Source organism: Dipteris shenzhenensis, chromosome 27 (assembly GCF_047967505.1).
Source record: "Dipteris shenzhenensis isolate YYH24624 ecotype China chromosome 27, Dip_SZ_1.0, whole genome shotgun sequence".
NCBI classification, from domain to species: Eukaryota; Viridiplantae; Streptophyta; class Polypodiopsida; order Gleicheniales; family Dipteridaceae; genus Dipteris; species Dipteris shenzhenensis.
This window is the reverse complement of record NC_141622.1, coordinates 43,926,784-43,941,226: the sequence shown is the minus strand read 5'-3', so window position 1 is coordinate 43,941,226 and position 14,443 is coordinate 43,926,784. Positions and strand designations below refer to the sequence as shown.

The window sequence follows — 14,443 nt, the reverse complement described above, 5'->3', positions numbered from 1 at the left end:
TCGTCTATCCTTCAAGTGGTTGTTATGCTACGCTATCTGACTATGTGAAGGCAGCATTACGAGTAAGAGGTAAGTGTACTCCTCCCGCATAAGCTCGACGTTCCAACCCACAACGAAGGGATTTTACTACGTAGCTTCAGGTAGTGTTCTTCCACTTACCCGAGACTGGCGCTGGTATTGTCTCCACTTTGCCCGTGTCTCCACTTACCCAAGACTGGAGCTGGCTTGCTTAGAACCATTACGCTCAAGGTAGAGTTCTTGCTGTCATGTTTGCTTTATGAACTCTGGAACCGTGCTGTGCGTATGCGCATGTTTTGCTCTAGGAGCCAGGAACACTCGGCCCTGCGATGAGTAGCCTTGAGCGAACTTGGCCCCACCAGAGCATCAGCGGTACTGTGTGTGACTTTGTATGTTTCGTTAATGGGATCACCAGCTTTCCGGGACTTAGATATGCTTCAAAAAAGAGTAGATGTCTACTGGTTTGGGTCTGGCTCATCATTTGGCTCACGTTGCTAGCTCACGAACTTAAGAGGGTATCATGCCCAACCATTACGTTGCATCTGCACGAGAAAACTCTTTATCTTGTGCTGCTTTTTTTGCTTACCGTGGATGGCTTACTACACAAGTCCACGTGAAGTTTCTAGCCTGAGAAAACTTTACGCAAAAGAGGAACCCAAGTCACGTACTACCTATTCGTGTGTTGAGGTTCCCACACATCTAGAACCGAGCTCAAAAAAGGTAAGGGCGCAGAAGCTTTACATTTCTCGTATTTACTTTGGCTGATGGCCTCAGTAGGATCTACACATATGTAAGCGGACATCTGCTCTTGAGAGACCTCTGAGAGACCTTTCTTGCTTTTTGAATGTATACGAGGACCTCTGCTCCTGAGAGACCTCTGTTGTTTTTTAATAAAAGTGCTGGGTTGTTGAACTATCAAACGTCTTTAGTTCGCGATACAGTGGGGGACGTGTGCTCCCATGGTCTGCAGTTGTTGATATATTGCTAAGGTAAGATAAATATCCATGAAGAGTGTATTACCGGAAGGCGCAATGGACCTCAGTATCACTTACGGTTGTTCAGTCCACCACCATGCGCACCACCATGTGTAGCACCATGAAGGTCGCTGCCTTGTGATTTGGATAGGTCCTTGGTTGTCTCTTTGCATAGAAGTCGTCTAGAGCCGTCCTACCTCTAGACCCGCGTAGCCTGGTAGTTCTGTAGAGCGACTGAGCTCTCGGTGTTTTCCAGGTAATAGGTTTTGGCCAGGGGAGGCATTTGGACCTCCGATCATCTGCAGGCTCGAAATGCATTTGAATGGCACGTAGACAGTTATGTAAGCTATGAGTTAAGATTTCATTACGCTGAGAAATAACGTATCTCATGAAGCAACGATTCCGTTGAGAAATTCTTGGGAAGAAATGAAAAGTTGAAGCGTAGTGACTCAGCAATATGCCTTGGGATTTAACAGCAACTTAGTATAGGATTCAAGAGTAGCGAGATAAGAAGAGGGTTAAGAGAAATTATTTTTCCTTTAATTCTCCTTTGGATCTTATGGTGCTTGATTAATTATTATTACATTGATAAAGGAGGACACATTGCCCCATCATTTAGCGATTGCATGGACTTGGTAAAGGATAATTTTATTTATACATACATCCAAGTCACTTTACGACACTGGGCTTACATTCGTAGCCACGTATTTCCATTTTCATTTTCTTTGGATCCATAGAAGGGACTAGAATCTATGGGCAATGAATTTGAGCAAACTTAGAGCCCATAAATAATTGTTCGATTGAGAATGATCTCCACCTTTCTTAATAATGACCGCCAAATGTTACAATAAGATCTATAGAGGACAAGAGATCTAAGTATGGCCTTTTTTCAATTAGTAGAAGTTGGACTGGAATTGATACATAGTTTAACAAGTTAATTTATGGTTTACTTGAGTTTCCCACTTATTACTTGGATTTCACTAACATTTTATATGCATTTCGTCATATATGTAACTACCCACCTTACTATTGAATAGTAAAATGCCAAGATTTGATTATGCTAATCTATAACAACAGTGTGCCAGCATTGAAGCCTGCAATCCCACAATTCATAGTGCATGTTCTAACGTGCTATGTTTGTGGATGGATGCAGGTGAGTCAGCATACCTCTCCATCAAATTTGCATTGGAAATTCTAAGGCAGAAAGATGGTGTTGGCATCTTCGAAGCGTACACTACAGCACATTATCTCCAAGTACTAATAAATATGATTGAACATTCCACTACAAGGCATAGGCCCTTTTTCGATGAAAATACCAACATTTTTTACATTAAAATTTTTTTTTCACGAGTGCAAACATCGTTATTAAAGTCATTAAAAGCGTCGGAAAAGAACCATCGCTATAAAGCGTCGCTATATAGCAACACTGGTAAACGTCACTATATAGCGATGATTAATGGAACTAAAAAAAAAGGATTAGTGGGGCTAAACAGGGCTTGCTACGGCCTTGTTTAGCCCCACTAATCCTTTTTTTTTTTTGTAATTACAAAAAAAAGTTTTTTATAACAAAATTTTCCTTGCGAAAAGGGTGATACAAAATCACTCAAATGAAATGATCGAGCAACAAAAGGATATACATGTAGAACATATACAACATTGTTTGTTACAAAATTACCCTTTCGAAAGGGTGATACAAAATTGCTTAAACGAGCGGCTATACAAAATGACATACATGGCGAAGAAAATGCAAACTGCTACTACTACTACTACTACTACTCCTCATCCGAATCATCCTCGTCCTCGTCCTCATTTTGTTGGCCTGATCCTTGGTCCTCGTGAGCTGTGCCTTCTTCCTAATCCTCGTCACGTGCATTTGATCCCTGGCCCGATTGCTTGCCTCTGGTGATGGAATGCTTGAGCTTTGACCCTAAGAGTGAACCATATAAATTGAAAATTAGATTGGAACTTAAAGAATAAAACAATTTAAAAAGTGAGATTACAAGTAGGAGTAGACTTATACCATGCGAGCTGCCACCTCAGCCCGATCGACCGTCGCTCCCATTGCCTCTTGCTCAATAAACCACGGCTTTGTTCCTATGCGAAATGCATGTCGTGTCTTTGCATCTATAGGAAGACGACACATTGCAGCTTGCTGTGGATCCAATTTATGAGAGTTAGAGTTAGGTAAAGTGCATGTAATATGTAGTAAAACAGATAGAACAATACATTAAATGAGAAGAAGTAGACTTACCACGATTGCCTCGAATGCCAGCCATCTGTCTGCACCAAAGTGCGAAGTACCTACGATGTCTAGCCGTCTCTTCGCATCCCTCCTTTGACCCTCAAACATTTCGGGATGGTCCCTATTCTGCTTCTTGAAGAACTTCCAATCAGCTTTGTCTACCCAGCTGGGTTTAGCCAATCCCTTTGTGATGGAAGTATGCAAGGTTGATCTACCATGCTTCAAGACCAAACCCATGCGCTCTCGCATATAATCCTCATTAAACTCCCAATTCAACAGGTTAGGGTATTTTTGTTTTAATTCAGTAATGACCACCTACTTCTTTTGGTCATCTTGATACTGAGCACTTCCGGAGTGAGGAGTAGCAGTGGGAGTAGGAGAGGGCAAGGGACCTGACTGATACTGTGTCTTCGGACCAAGTGGAGACCTATAGGAATGTGAGTGTGCTGACTTATCTACATCTCCCGAGTCAGCACAACATAAGCTGCCCATCCTACTCTTCCTTCCCTTACGAGAGGCACGCGCAGGTGATGACCCCTCGATCGAAGGGGCACGAGGGGATGGTTGGGCAGTACGTCCAGCCATCAGTGTAGGGGAGGGAATTGCTGACATCCTCATCCTCTGAGATAGCAGAGAGAAGAATCCCGCTACCTCCTCATCGCTCATCTGCACTACAAACTCGTTGGGACTCCCGACAAAGCCATGTGCAGTTAGCAAAGGAGTTCCCCGAGGGGTAGTCACAGTGCTACATGCGAGAGCAGTCGGACCAGGGGTAGTCGTAGTGCTAGGTTTGAGAGGAGTCAGACCAGGGATAGTCCTCAGGGTAGTCTCCTGAGAGGAATCAAAGTCCTCTGGAGCATATAGATCGTGAGCTCTCCTCCTACGAGGCTGTCCGTACTCGTCGGATGTGCGACGTGATCCCATGTCTAACATAGACACAAACACGAAAACAAAAAACAAAAAACAAACATAAGCATAGGCATAGGCATAGGCATAGGCAAAGGAAAAGAGGAAGAAGAGGGAAAGGAAAAGAGGAGACATATGCATGATAAGCATAAGCATAAGAGACGGAGACATATACTCATGCTTATGCTTATGCATGAGCATAAGAGAAGGGGGAAAGGAAAGAGAGATTGGAAAAGGGGAAAGAGGGAAAGAAAGAGAGAAGAAGAGGGAAAAAGAGACATATGCTCATGCTTAGCATGAGCATGAGAGAGAAGAAGAGGGAAAGGAAAGAGAGATTGAAAAAGGGGAAAGAGGGAAAGAAAGAGAGAAGAATAGGGAAAGTAGAGGAAAAAAGAGACATATGTTCATGCTTATGCAGGAGCATATGTCTACTTCTCTTATGCTCATGCTTAAGCATAAGCATGAGCATGTGTCTCCTTCTCTTATGCTCATGCTTATGCTTATGCATAAGAGGAGACATATGCTCATGCTTATGCTTATGCATAAGAGGAGACATATGCATAAGCATAAGCATAAGAGACGGAGACATATGCTCATGCTTATGCTTATGCATGAGCATAAGAGAAGGGGGAAAGGAAAGAGAGATTGGAAAAGGGGAAAGAGGGAAAGAAAGAGAGAAGAAGAGGGAAAGGAAAGAGGGAAAAAGAGATCTTATGCTCATGCTTATGCTTATGCATAAGAGGAGTCTTATGCATAAGCATAAGAGACGGAGAAGAGGAAGAAAGTGGAGGAGAAGAGGAAGAAGAGGGAAAGGAAAGAAGGAAAGAAGAGGAAGAAGAGGGAAAGAAGAGGGAAAAGAGAAAATGGAGGAGAAGAGAAAGAAGAGGGAAAGGAAAGAGGGAAAGAAGAGGAAGAAGAGGGAAATGAGAAAGTGGAGGAGAAGAGGGAAAGGAAAGAGGGAAAGAAGAGGAAGAAGAGGGAGAGAAGAGGAAGAAGAGAGAAAGAAGAGGAAGAAGAGGAAAAGAGGAGGGAAAAGAGGACAAGAGGACAAGAGGAGGGAAAAGAAGAGCATATGTCTGCTTCTCTTATGCTCATGCTTAAGCATAAGCATGAGCATACGTCTTCTTATCTTATGCTCATGCTTACGCTTCTGCATAAGAGGAGTCTTATGCATAAGCATAAGAGACGTAGACATATGCACATGCTTATGCTTATGCATGAGCATAAGAACATGAGCATGAAAGAGGAAAAAGAGGAGGGAAAAGAGGAGAAGAGAGAAGAAGAGGGAAAGCAAAGAGGAAAAAAGAGGCATATGCTCATGCTTATGCATGAGCAAATGTCTACTTATCTTATGCCCATGCATAAGCATAAGCATGAGCATATGTCTTCTTCTCTTATGCTCATGCTTATGCTTATGCATAAGATGCATAAGCATAAGCATAAGAGACGTACACATATGCTCATGCTTATGCTTATGCATGAGCATAAGAACATGAGCATGAAAGAGGGAAAAGAAGGGGGAAAGAGAAGAAGAGAGAAGAAGAGGGAAAGGAGAAAGAGGGAAAAAAGAGAGAAGAAGAGGGAAAGAAAAGAGGAAAAATGAGACATATGCTCATGCTTATGCATGAGCATATGTCTAGTTCTCTTATGCCCATGCATAAGCATAAGCATGGGCATATGTCTTCTTCTCTTATGCTCATGCTTATGCTTATGCATAAGAGGAGTCTTATGCATAAGCATAAGAGACGGAGACATATGCTCATGCTTATGCTTATGCATGATCATAAGAACATGAGCATGAAAGAGGGAAAAGAGGGGGAAAAGAGGAGAAGAGAGAAGAAGAGGGAAAGGAAAGAGGAAAAAAGAGACATATGCTCATGCATATGTCTACTTCTCTTATGCCCATGCATAAGCATAAGCATGAGCATATGTCTTCTTCTCTTATGCTCATGCTTATGCTTATGCATAAGAGGAGTCTTATGTATTAGCATAAGCATATGTCTACTTCTCTTATGCTCATGCATAAGCATAAGCATGAGCTTATGCATGAACATAAGAGAAGGGGGAAAGAGAGAAGAAGAGGGAAATGAAAGAGGGAAAAAGAGGGAAAGAAAGAGAGAAGAAGAGGGAAAGGAAAGAGGGAAAGAGAGAAGAAGAGGGAAAGGAAAGAGGGAAAAAGAGGAAAAGAGAGAAGAACAGGGAAAGGAAAGAGAGATTGAAAAATGAGAAAGAGGGAAAGAAAGAGAGAAGAAGAGGGAAAGTAAAGAGGGAAAAAGAGACATATGCTCATGCTTATGCATGAGCATATGTCTACTTCTCTTATGCTCATGCATAAGCATAAGCATGAGCATATGCTCATGCTTATGCTTATGCATGAGCATAAGAGAAGGGGGAAAGAGAGAAGAAGAGGGAAAGGAAAGAGGGAAAAAGAGGAGGAAAGAGATTAAAAGATTGAAGGAGAGAAGAAGGAAAGGAGGGAAAGAAGAGGAGAGAAGAGGGAAAGAAGAGGAAAGAGAGGGGAAGAGAGGGTTCCTACGCCCATCACTACAGCTATGGCTTAGCTGCAGGCCAATGCAAATAACAAAAATAACAAATGGAAAAAAGAGGAAGCACTTACCTGAAATAGTACGTCCCGCTTGGTGTTGTGGACTGGCCCTACAAAAGAGAGGAAACATACCATTTTTCAAATAAGATGTTAGAGGAAGGAGGAGATTACAAAAGTAACTTCTTGAAAGGAGGAGATTGAGGAGACAAGGAGAAAGAGAAGGAAGAGAAATACAAAAAAGACTAGAAGAGGTGAGTCTTCTTTCTTTCTTGAAATCTCATTTTTTGTTTCAATCCTTTGAAAACAAGCATGAACACTAGTTTATAGGTTTAGCAATACAAGGAGAAGCACTCACAAAACTAAAGCTAACAAACAAATAACCTACATTGTTGAAACAGACTCACCTCTTGAAAAACTTCCTTTCAAGAAACCAAAGAGGGAGAAGGGTGGAGGGGGAGCACAAGAGCTAGGAGAAGGGTGAGGAGTGGAGAATAGAGTGAGAGGTTGTCGGAAATAGATGGGAGGTCATCTGAAATAGGTGGGAGGAGAGATTGCCTTGCTTACTTGAAAGATTAGAGAGTGCTAAAGAAAGCGCCGTGCGTAGCATCAGGTTTTGGTTTTAACCCACAACGTCACTATATAGCGATGCTTTTTTGTCGTTATATAGCGACGTTTTTTATTAAAAGCATCACTATATAGTGATGGAACAGAGCAAAACGTCATTATATAGCGACGCTTTAAGACACTTTTTGTTCTAAGTTGAAGGGAAGCTCATAGATGCTATTTTATAACTGTTAATATATTTTCTTGCAACTTATGTTGTGATTTTATAAGTGTAGATGGAAGGGACGAGTGGAATCTTCTCCGATGATGTGCCAATGTGCGGGAGCACAAAGTGGCTTACGAAGAGGTTATACTATCATTGCACTCACTGCAAGCGAGAAGTACGACATCAACATCATATTATAATGCACCACTTGCGGATGTATGGGGAGGAGCCCGACCATCGTTGGTGTTGCATGTGTTAATGGACTATCAATAAGTCAAAGCTATTTAAGTTCGCAGTCTTATTGGATACTAGGAAATACAAGATCATATATTTATGCAAAATCTTAAAATAGGATGAGGAGGCTGACGAGGGTACGCATATACCTTCACATTTTGAGCAAGACTATAGTCTCTCAGATGATGATGAGGGTATGGTCGACATGATGGATTCTATTTTTAGGGGCACTACATCCCATGTACATGTGATGTCAGATTCTGAGGTCAAAATGCAAGAGTTGCAATCAACACAATTGTACGGGGGTGCTAGGATGTCTAAACTACGCTTGTCTCTCAATCTTGAATCTGCAAGTAAAGTATGGGTGGTCGGATACAAGTGTCTTGGCCTTAATGAGGTTAGCTCTTACATTATTTTGACTCATTATTTGGATATTGTTTGTTTTGAGAATCATCATGTTTGTATTGAGAATTATCATTTGGATAGTGTATACTGAATCATCATTGTTCGAAGCCTATGTATGTTTGAATTGTCATAGATTTCTCTAGAAGATGTTGCCTGCACCAAATACCATGCCCGCATCAAGAGATGAAGCGAAAAAGATGCTAACAACAGTGGGTATGGATTATGATACCATCCATGCTTGCCGTAATGATTGTATTCTCTTTCATCGTGAGCATGGAGATTTGCCTAGTTGTCCAAAGTGTAGGGAACAACGATATAGAGATGACTTGTAGGGTGAGCAGATACCGGTAAAGGTCTTGAGACACTTTCCCATCATTGTAAGAATACAACACATGTTCCGATGCAAATCCATAGCGGAGATGATGACATGGCATGCATCTCATCGGTCCAACAATGACACATTGAGGATTCCCGCAGATTGTGCAGCTTGGAAGCACAAAGATAGCCGGACTTTGCGAGGGAGCCACACAACTTACATTTTGGGCTCACCATGGATGGTTTGAATCCTTTCGGGTTATGCTGGACATCTTAGTCGACATGGCCCATAGTCGTGGTAAATTACAATATCCCACCATGGCTAACAATAAAAAAGGGACACCTCATGCTTGCACTACTTGTGCCAGGAAAGTACAAGGCAAAAAATATGGACGTGTACATGGCACCTTTGATAGAGGAGTTACAGATATTATGGAGAGGAGTGCAGGTCTTTGATATTTCCAGAGCTCCTAGACATACCAATGATATTTTAGTCAAGGGTATCTTGATGTGGACCATGCATGACTACCCAGGATATGGAGAGCGCAGGTACGTGGTTGTGTCTCTACATGTATAATGAGGGATTATGCTTTTATAACTCTCTTTTACATGCATGTCTTATACTAACACATTCATGCACGAGTGCATGACTTGTTATAAGTGGGTACCATGCTTGTCCTATTTGTGGACCAGGTTTGAAATCGCTTGCACACTACTCCAAACATATGAGGAAAAATATTTATGAAGTCATGCTCGATACCTTCTGCTCGACCATCTCACACGTGGAGGTCAGCTTGATCCACCACCATCATATTTGAAGGCAAGTGACTGGATTCAAGCTTGGAGGGTGAATGGAGAGGAACCTCCTCTTGGTATGAAGAGGCTATCAATCTTTCATGAGCTTCCTTATTGGGGTCAGTTGCAAATCAATCATCTCTTGGATCCCATGCATATCTTCAAGAATGTGGGGGCTACTATTTGGGCACACTTGGTTGGTTCCAAAGACTCGAGAGGAGTGCGAGAAGACTTGCATGCTATGAATAGGATGTCTCGTTTGTGGCCCAAGTGCATGCTTCGGGAAAAGTTATCCTCCCGAAAGCAACGTGGATCCTCTCTACGAGGGAGGAGGTAGTGATCAAGGCAAACATTACCTCTTTTCAAACACCAATAGGGTACATGCGTTGCTTGAAAGGAGCATTTTCAAAGGACAATAAGCTTAGTGGGCTCAAGTCCCATGATTGGCACAAGGTCTTACAGGTATTCTAAGTAGAATTAGTGTACCGATAATCGTGATGCGTTAGCATAATTATGATTATGTTATATTGTTGACATGACTTCTTTGTTGCTTTGATAGTTCATCCTCCCAATTATAATAAAAGGGTGCTTACAAGAAGATGTTAGAAATGCTATATTCAAGATCTGTGGTATTGTGAGGTATGCTTACTATCAAATCACATTGATTGCATTTTCTTCAATTTAAGCTTATTAATCTGTAGACTGATTATGAAAATATCTTACATGGACATGTGAAATAGGTGGATATCTCAAAAAGAGATCTCCATATCGAGCATCGAGAAGGCTAGGGTGGAATCCATTGAAGCCGTATGCTTGCTTGAGAAGCACTTTCCCTCGAGCATTATGACAACTCAAGTCCACTTACTTGTGCACATAGTTGATGAGGTGGCTATTGCAAGTACCATTCATAGTCGATGGATGTTTTCTCTAGAGCAGTTTATGAAAACTTTAAAGGTATTTTTAAATCAAAGAGCAAGACGAGAAGCAAGCATGGCAAAGGGATGGCTTCTGCAAGAGTCATTAGTATATATCACAGAGTTTCTTGCATCGAAGATGTAGTTCCTCTTCATATATATGATATTCGCAATTGGTGTCCATATAGGAGAGATAACCTAACTAAAAGCTCAAAGTATTTATTTTGCATACTCCTCCCACATAAGCTCGACTTCCCAACCCACAACAAAGGGATTTTACTATGTAGCTTCAGGCAGTGTTCTTCCACTTACCCGAGACTGGCGTTGGTAGTGTCTCCACTTTGCCTGTGTCTCCACTTGCCCAAGACTAGAGTTGGCTTGCTTAGAAGCATTATGCATAAGGTAGAGTTCTTGCTGTCATGTTTGTTTTATGAACTCTAGAACCGTGCTGTGCATATGCGCATGTTTTGCTCTAGGAGGCCAGGAACACTCGGCCCTAAGATGAGTAGCCTTGAGCCAACTTGGCCACTAGAGCATCAGGGGTTCTATGTGTGACTTCGTATGTTTTGTTAATGGGATCACTAGCTTTCCGGGACTTAGATATGCTTCAAATCAGAGTAGATTTCTATTGGTTCGCATCATTTGGCTCACATTGCTAGCTTATGAACTTAAGAGGGTATCATGCCCAGCCATTACATTGCATCTACACGAGAAAACTCTTTATCTTGTGTTGCTTTTTTCGCTTACTGTGGATGCCTTACTACACAAGTCCACGTGAAGTTTCTAGCCTGAGAAAACTTTACAACATATCCAGCTTACGAGTTATGCTTCTACATGCTAGTTCGGCTAGTAGATCACTATGTGTGCTCAATAGCAAAAGAGGAACCCAAGTCATGTACTACATATTCGTGTGTTGAGGTTCCCACACATCTAGAACCAAGCTCAAAAAAGGTAAGGGTGCAGAAGCTTTACACACCTATTTCTCGTATTTACTTTGGCTGATGGCCTTAGTAGGATCTACACATATCTAAGTAGACATCTGCTCTTGAGAGACCTTTCTTGCTTTTTCAATGTATACGAGGACCTCTGCTCTTGAGAGACCTCTGTTGTTTTTTAATAAAAGTGTTGGATTGTTGAGCTATCAAACATCTTTAGTTCACGATACAGTGGGGGACGTGTGCTCCCATGGTCTGCTGTTGTTGATATATTTCTAAGATAAGATAGATTCCATGATCTCCATGAAGAGTGTATTACCAGAAGGCACATTAGACCTTAGTATTACTTACGGTGGTTCAATCCACCACCATGCATAGCACCATGAAGGTTGCTCCCTTGTGATTTGGATAGGTCCTTGGTTGTCTCTTTGTATAGAAGTCACCAAGACCCATCCTACCTCTAGACCCGCATAGCCTGGTAGTTTTGTAGAGCGACTGAGCTCTCGGTGTTTTCCAAGTAATAGGTTTTTGCCAAGGGAGGCATTTGGACCTCTGATCATCTGCAGGCTCGAAATGCATTTGAATGGTACGTAGACAGTTATGTACGCTATGAGTTTAGATTTCATTACGTTGAGAAATAACATGTCTCATGAAGCAACGATTCAGTTGAGAAATTCTTAGGAAGAAATGAAAAGTTGAAGCATAGTGACTCAGCAATATGGCTTGGGATTTTAACAGCAACTTAGTGTAGGATTCAAGAGTAGTGAGATGAGAAGAGGGTTGAGAGAAATTGTTTTTCCTTTATTTCTCCTTTGGATTTTATGGTGCTTGCTTAATTATTATTACATTGATAAAGGAGTACACATTGCCCCATCATTTAGGGATTGCATGGACTTGGTAAAGGATAATTTTATTTAGACATGCGTCCAGGTCACTTTACGACAGTGGGCTTACATTTGTAGCCAGGTATTTCCATTTTCATTTTCTTTGGATCCATAGAAGGGACTAGAATCTATGGGCAATGAATTTGAGGAGAGTTAGAGCCCATAAATAAGTGTTTAACTGTGAATGATCTCCACCTTTCTTAATAGTGATTACCAAATGTTACAATAAGATCTAGGACAAGAGATCTAAGTATGGCCTTTTTTCAATCAGTAGAAGTTGGACTGGAATTGATACAAATAGTTTCACAAGTTAACCTTTAGTGTTATGTTAATTTTTTGGAGTTCAAAGTAAGAGGATTCTTGGGACAAATATTCTTTTGAGATCATAAACATTGTGAAGATCTTTTACATTGATTCTTGAATCTTTGAGTCAAAAGGAAAACAACTAGAATTCCATGATATACTAGGCAGATCTTGGGGTTGTAATCCATTGGAGATTATTTTGAGGTTACTTTATTAGTTTCATAGACATTTGGAAGAATCTTTTGAAAAAAGGTAGGGAATGTCTATGATGTCCTTTGACCATGGTCTTTGGTATATTCCATTTAATACCTTCCATATGATTATAGCCTATTTTACCATGGAATTTAGGGAGTTTTTTGCTATTTATTGTTTGAAAATTCTATCATTGTATTCTATGATCATTGGATTGGATTAGTCCTTATTTTATTTGAAGATCCCTAAGGCTTAATTGATTGGTGACTTGAATTTTATTATAATAGCAGGGTCTTGCACAACCATCTTTATATACTTAGAGCACCTAGGTAATATTTTACCCTTAGGATAGTATTGGGTTACACTTTACACTTTACACTTTATACTTCAATATGTTACACTTTACACTTTATACTTTGATAAATGGAAAAGGCCATCATTTGTCATGAGTCGGTAACTTGCCAGTAGTGTTTTTTACATTGTGTTGCATTTCTTGAAAACTCCTAATGTGACTGGGGAGAGAATTACCATCAGAGTATTCTTTTATCATATTAGTTACATTATGGAGAGATTTCCTATAAACTGAATTAAGAAACATTCATGGTGTAATTATTAATAAAAGTCAAGAATTTAGAATAATTTTAAGTGTGAAATGGCAAAAAGGCCATGTAGCAGGAGTCTGACCTTCAATTTTGACATTCCCAATGACCTTATCACACTTTGATGTGTACATAAATTTAATTATGATACTGATAATTGAAAAGTACCAATAGGTGATCGAGGAAAGGTATAAGTATATTGAGGTTATATTTGGATTTTTTGACCTTGGGAATTCCCTTGGACTTGGATGGAATACCCAAATTTATGGTTTACTTGAGTTTCCCACTTATTACTTGGAGTTTCCCACTTATTACTTGAAGTTCACTAACATTTCATATGCATTTCGTCATATATGTAACTGCCCACCTCTGATTACTATTGAATAGTAAAATGCCAAGATTTGATTATGCTAATCTAGATTGAGTGACACAGATAACAACTGTGTGCCAGCATTGAAGCCTACAATCCCACAATTCATAGTGTGCATGTTCTAACATGCTATGGATGCAGGTGAGTTGGCATACCTCTCCATCAAATTTGCATTGGAAATTCTAAGGCAAAAAGATGGTGTTGGCATCTTTGAAGTGTTCACTACAGCACATTATCTCCAAGTACTAATAAATATGATTGAACATTCTATTAGAGACTAGCCATCCTTATTGTTGTACTTTTTGGAATGTTCTGACATGAATGTGAGTATAAAAATTGACTTTCACTTTGTAACTTGGTCAGAAGGAACGATATGATATGCATTATTCTCACTTAGGCAGTATTAAGAGAGTGGTTAACAATGGATTACTCTCATTAAATGTTTGAAAAGGGTAAGAGCGGATGTTTGCAATTGCTTTATTTTGACATTGGAAATTGGTCTAGTAGTGTAGTAGGATAGTTGTTTGATAAGCAAAACACACACACACACACACACACATAGGGAGTGAGCAAGCGAGAGAGAGAGAGAGAGAGAGAGAGAGAGAGAGAGAGAGAGAGGTTTTAATGTAGTAGGAACAATCCCAAGATGCCTCAAAGGCATATCCCATGATCCAAGTGTTGAACATAGGTGGACTCAACCTTGGATAGTTGAGAGAGATGTCACAAAGAGAGAGAGAGAGAGAGAGAGAGAGAGAGAGAGAGAGAGAGAGAGAGAGAGGACTGACAGGAATAGGTGGAACAAGAAATAGTTGATTGCCAAAAAAAACTTGCTCCTCGCACACACTCCATTATTTCATGTAGTATGCATTGGATTTCTATATGCATACTTAAGGTTGCTATGTCCATTTGAGCCTAAGTTGTGTAACCAAGGAATAAATTATAGCATAATGAACTATATTTCCTTTGAATACTATTTATTAATCTTAAATTAGACTTAGTTGGGTGTTGCATTAAGCATCAAGTCTTGTACATAGGACAACAAG

The 14,443-nt window shown here is 40.5% G+C and overlaps 1 long non-coding RNA gene across 1 annotated transcript in view; it reads left to right on the top strand.

Annotated features, from left to right (window-relative positions):
• LOC147884351 (uncharacterized) overlaps positions 1-13,747 on the top strand; it is a 13,888-nt gene extending 141 nt beyond the window's left edge. The window contains exons 1-3 of the long non-coding RNA XR_015543614.1: positions 1-69; positions 2,146-2,246; positions 13,542-13,747. The exon at positions 1-69 is cut by the window's left edge and continues 141 nt beyond it. This is a non-coding gene — a long non-coding RNA (uncharacterized LOC147884351). The remainder of the gene's footprint in view (positions 70-2,145; positions 2,247-13,541) is intronic.
• The last annotated feature ends 696 nt before the right edge of the window (positions 13,748-14,443 follow it).